Raw genomic sequence first — 6,324 nt, 5'->3', positions numbered from 1 at the left:
TACTGGAGAGATGACACGCCCGTACCTGTTTCTCTTTTTTTTCTTTTTTCTCTCTTTTTTTCTTTTTTTGAGGATAGATATATCCTAAACAAATGATTTCGAAGCAAACATTGAAAAATGCAAGAATTCATAAATGATGCAAATATGTATGAATGATGAATGTCATGAATGTAGCATGCATACTGACGAAATTGACGGACAAAGAAGTGTATACTGGAGACGGACCAACGTCGCAATACAACCAGATACTTGGTAAATGTTCTTCAACACGGTGCAGCTAACACGGGTGATGAATGGTGTTGCATGCTTTCAACTTCTTTGGGGAAGATAGGCATCTTTTTCTTATTGAGATGGAAGAACCTCTTCATTGGAGATGAAAGATCTTCCTCACTGGAGATAGAAAATCTTCGTCACTGGGGATAAAAGACCTTCTTCACTGGGGATAGAAGAACTTTTCCTATCATAATCTTTGATTCATCCTATGGAGATAGCTGCTGACGTTCCTTCTGTTGTTCACACCTCAAAGGAAAGTTTCGCTTTTATTTTGAAAATAAAGGAAAAGTAAATTCATTTAAAACTTATTTTTTTTCTTTTTCTTTCAAAAGTGAATAACACAATTAAAGCGTCATTTTGCAAGCTAGAAGAAATCAAGAATTGCAAACAAATGGGCACAAGGCTCAAATTTATTTAATAGGATGGTAATCAGCTAAAGGCGTGATTCCATAGAGTATTTACAAAAGTTGGAAATGGTAATTATGCGGAAAAGGCTACATTGAAAGCAATAAACACTATTCTCCCTAACAACTTTGAGTTCCAACTGTGCTTGTTGCTTCAGATTGGCGATGATTTGATTGAAGATCCTTTGATGAAAAGACTCTTCAGGTGACGAAGTATGGACTGATGCAGTTACTTTGTCATAAATCCTTAATTTTTGCCTAGATTGCCCTTTCAGGTTTTCAATCTACCAGGATGAATTTTTTCTATTTATTGTTTCTAATTTTTGCCTGGACCGCCCTTTCGGGTTTTCAGTCCACCGAGACGCTCATTTTTGCCTAAGTCGCCCTTTGCGGATTTTCAACTTACCGAGCTGTTCTTTTGTATTTTTTAGACAAAGTATTTCTTGACTGCATCAGCATTCACAGGATGTGGGAGTTCATCACCATCCATGGTTGCAAGAGTCATGGCGCCGCCAGAAAATGTTCTTTTGACAACATACGGGCCTTCGTAATTAGGAGACCATTTGCCCCTAGAATCTGGTTGAAAAGACAAGATCTTTTTAAGCACGAGGTCACCTTCTCGAAATTCATGAGGTCGAACCTTTTTGTTGAAGGCTTGTTTCATCCTTGCTTGGTATAACTGTCCATGGCATAGAGCAGTCATACGTTTTTCTTCGATTAAGTTCAACTGATCGTATCTGCTTTGACACCATTCAGCCTCTGACTGTAGGCATATCGTTCCAATGATTGACTTTGAACATGGAAGATAGAGTAGCCAAGGCGTCTGCCATTCGATTCTGATCTTGAGGTATATGATGCAATTCAACCTTGTTGAAGAAAGTCAACAGACGTCTTGCATAATCTCTGTAAGGAATCAAACCAGGGTGGTAAGTTTCCCACTTGTCTTTGATTTGGTTGATCACGAGGGCTGAATCTCCATATATGTCGAGGATCTTGATCCTTAAGTCAATGGCTTCTTCGAGACCCATGATACAAGCTTCATATTCTGCGATGTTGTTGGTACAATCAAATAGCAGTCTGGCGGAGAATGGGATATGAGTACCCTTGGGAGTGATGATGATTGCCCAAATTCCATTGCCAAAAGCGTTTACTGCTCCATCAAAAATTAGGCCCCATCTTGATCCAGGATCAGGACCTTCTTCAGGTAATGGTTCGTCACAATCTTTCATCTTCAAGTACATGACATCTTCGTCAGGAAAGTCAAACTTGAGAGATTGATATTTATTAATTGGTTGATGCGCCAAATGATCGGCGAGAATGCTTCCTTTGACCGCTTTTTGAGCACGGTACTCGATGTCATACTCGGATAACAGCATTTGCCATCGGGCAATCCTTCCTGTTAAGGCAGGTTTTTCAAAGACGTACTTGATCGGATCCATTTTGGAGATTAACCAAGTAGTATTGTTGATCATGTATTGGCGGAGACGTTTTGAAGCCCAAGCCAAAGCACAACATGTTTTTTCGAGCATGGAATAACGAGACTCACAATCTGTGAATTTCTTACTCAGGTAATAGATGGCATGCTCCTTCTTACCGGTTTCATCTTGTTGTCCAAGCATACAACCCATGGATTCTTCCAACACGGTAAGGTACATGATTAATGGTCTTCCTTCAACTGGAGGAATCAATATCGGTGGTTCTAACAGGTATTCCTTGATACTGTCAAACGCTTTCTGGCAATCTTCAGTCCATACAACCCCTTGATCTTTGCGGAGAAGCTTGAAAATTGGCCCACAAGTAGCAGTCATTTGAGAGATAAACCTGGAGATATAGTTCAATCATCCGAGAAATCCTCTTACTTGCTTTTCAGTTTTTGGTGCAGGCATCTCTTGAATAGCTCTGACTTTGTCGGGATCTACTTCGATACCTCTTTGGCTGACAATGAAACCCAAGAGTTTTCCAGATCTAACCCCAAAAGTACATTTGTTAGGATTCAAGCGAAGCTGATATTTCCTTAGTCGTTGAAACAACTTCAAAAGGTATTCAATATGTTCTTCTTCTGTGCTGGACTTGGCTATCATGTCGTCCACATAAACTTCAATTTCTTTATGCATCATGTCATGAAAGAGAGTAGTCATCGCCCTTTGGTAAGTTGCGCCTGCATTCTTTAATCCAAATGGCATCACTTTGTAGCAAAATGTACCCCATGGGGTGACGAAAGATGTCTTCTCCATGTCTTCAGGAGCCATCTTGATCTGATTATAACCGGAGAACCCGTCCATGAAGGAAAAGACGTTGAATTTAGCGGTGTTATCAACCAGCATGTCGATATGTGGTAATGGAAAGTCATCTTTCTGACTGGCCTTGTTCAAATCACGGTAGTCAACACACATTCTGACTTTTCCATCTTTCTTTGGAACTGGCACTATGTTGGCCAACCATTGAGGATACTCGTAGGTGACAAGAAAACCTGCGTCGAGCTGTTTTTGAACTTCCACTTTGATCTTGTTAGCCATATCAGGGTGAGTCCTTCGCAATTTCTGCTTAACTGGCGGACATTCTGGCTTCAATGGTAAGTAATGCTGCACAATATTGGTATCCAACCCAGGCATGTCTTGGTAGGACCAGGCAAACACGTCAACATATTCTTTGAGAAGGTCTGTCAACTTACTCTTGATATCAGCATCAAGCAGCGATCTAATGGTCACTTCTTTTTTGTCTTCTTCAGAACCCAAGTTGATCTTTTCTAAAGGCTCTTTGTGAGGCAGAATGGCTCTTTCCTCGTGCTTAAGTAATCGAGAGATCTCGTCCGGGATCTCCTCTTCTCCCTCTTCTTCGGCTTCGAACACAGGAAACTCAAAGTTGGGAGAGGGCATAGGGTTATTGCATTCAATGGGTTTATTAATAGTTAATCTGCGGGAAAATACTCTTTTTCGTCCCTTAACTTTGACTCGGGGTCTATTATGGTCCCTTAACTTTTAAAAAGTTCAAATCAATCCCTTAAGTCTTAAAAACGGAGCACGTTAGTCCTTTCCGTTAGATCTGTTAGTCAAAGTCAAAATCAGGATCCAGGTGGCATATATGTGATGCTGACATGGATAAAATATTATGTTTATTTCAAAATAACAAACAAAAATTACTTCAACCCAGAAAATTAAATGTTCATTGAAGAATGAAATTGTTGTTGTTTCAAGGTTCATGTGATGCTGATATTGAGTTTTCTCTATGTCGTCATGAAGAATGAAATTGCTGCTGATGGTGCTGATTTTGTTGCTGCAAAGAAGAAAGCTGATGCTGCCGTTCACAACATTTCGCGACGGGAACCCAAGTAACTTTAACATGAGTTTGACATTGAAACCCTCTGCTCTTACAACAATCTTGACAGTTCATTCCACCGCCGCTTAAACCACCATGGGAAGACCTTATCACTGCTAATCCAAAATTTAATTGTTAAAACTGAAACACTCACGTATCACACTTTTATGACCGCAAATCGTAACCACTATCCCCTTTCCATCACCGTCCAAACTTCAACATCACCACAACCTTCTTGCAGCTTCTCAAACACCGGTGTTATTCGGTATTTTGTTCACTATTACGTTTCGTTTTCGGTTCCATTTTTATTTTCGTTTGATCTTAAGCTTGGTGTGTGTATTAGTTGCAACCAGATCTAGCATTTGAGAAAGAAAAAGAACAAATTGGAAAAGAAAAAGTTATGAACAAATTGGAAAGAAAAAGCTGTGAACAAATTGGGAATCCTTTGTGTGTTTATTGTTGGTTTCAATTGTTGTTGTTGATTTCAGTTTTCGTTGATGTAGAAGTTGATGAACAAATTGGAAACCCTTTGTGTGTGAACAAATTGGAAACCCTTGGTGTGTTTTTTGGATTTTTCTGGTGTTAATGAATGTGAGTTTTGGGATTTTTTAGGGTTTGGAAATTTTGGGTTTTTTGGATTTAAAAAAATAGGAAAAAAAAGAGGTAAGCCATGTCATCTGCCACGTCTGCAGAACTAACGTCTGTTTGTAGTAAATAGACGGAAAGGACTTACGTGCTCCGTTTTTAAGACTTAAGGGATTGATTTGAACTTTTTAAAAGTTAAGGGACCATAATGGACCCCGATTCAAAGTTAAGGGACAAAAAAGGGTATTTTCCCTTAATCTGCACATATGATTTATGCTTATTTCAGAAAAAAGGGTGAATGCAATAGTGTATGCAGATCATTGAAAAAGTTTTTTTTTTGGTTTTTTAGGATTACCATTTCCAGAAAAAAGCAAAAAATAAAACACATAGTGTAGGGAATTCAAAATGACACTTTATTTATGATTCATTTTTGAAACAAAGCCCTAAACACAAACTCATTTGTCTTGGGCAGGACAAAGAGGGAAACTTTTAAAACAAAGCCCTATACACAAAGTTATTTGGGCGGAACATTTAAAAGCAAAGCCCTATAAAACATCTCTCTGCTTTGGGCCAGGCAGGAGGTCAAAATAAAAGCGAGGTGATTACTTTGAGCGGCGAACAACATTCGGAACGTCAACAGCTTTCCAGTAGCAACGAACTCCTCTGTGTATTATGTATTCAGGAAAATTCTCCTCAGAATTATCTTCAGTATTGACATTGACCGCTGGTCGAGTAGGATTTGAAGGTCCTGGTTTGTCAACCTTGTTCTTTGTAGAGTTGAAACGGTCTTCTTCTACTTCTTAAAGAGCATATGATGAGTCACAATCTTCAGAATTTTTAGGATGTATTTCCCAATCCTTAGGATGAAGAGACTCATTGTCAGAGACACTTTCCGAGTCAACTGCGGGGCCATCTTCCCCTTCATCTTCAAAAATGGCATTTATGTGATAATAACCATCTTCAGGATTATAAATCTTGGTAGATGCGTTGAAGCTGAAATCTTCAGTAATTTCAGGCTGCTGAGAAAATTGACAGGGCTGATAAGCCTCTTCTGGTTGACTGTTATATTCAAAGGAATCTCCCCATCCAGTTGGTTGGATGTCTTCAATCGCAATCTTTGAACTTTCAGGTGCAGTATATTTCACCATATAATCAAATTTTCCACTTGGTTGCCCCAAGGTGTCCCAGATCTCTGCAGGAATAGGCGGAATTTCTTTAGCACTTGTTTTCTCTGAAGGAGGATATGGTTCTTCTTGAGATATGTATCCCGAGTCATTGAGATAACATTTCCATTCTTCTTCAGTATCGGAGAGACCTTCTTCGATGCATTCTTCAATAAGGACATTAACCTCTTGAGGAATTGGGTTAAGGAACCTTCCACTATGGAACGTTTCTTTAATCGGACGAAGGGTTTCATCCTTCTTGGTGCAGTTTGAGAACGTTGGTGAACATCCGAGTCCTGCTCTAGTTTCATTCTTGGTCGGGATCACAACCTGCCCCTGTCGCGGGGAAAAATCGTTATCTTTTTTTGGGATGAGACACCTGATGCCTTCTTTGGGCTCGAGTGCTCAAAAAATGATTTTTCTTTTGTACGGACCAAACTTTTTATTATTTCCAAAGGAGGAAAAGGAAAAAAGTTGCAATAACCTTAAAAGTAGGGGAGAGATCTTGGGTAAGAGGGTTGGTTATACGAAGGGAAGGTATTAGCACCCAACGTATCTATAGTACTCTATAGGTTTCTTTGTTT

Source organism: Vicia villosa, linkage group LG2 (genome assembly GCF_029867415.1).
Source record: "Vicia villosa cultivar HV-30 ecotype Madison, WI linkage group LG2, Vvil1.0, whole genome shotgun sequence".
Classification (NCBI taxonomy): Eukaryota; Viridiplantae; Streptophyta; class Magnoliopsida; order Fabales; family Fabaceae; genus Vicia; species Vicia villosa.
Note: the sequence above shows the minus strand (reverse complement) of the source record.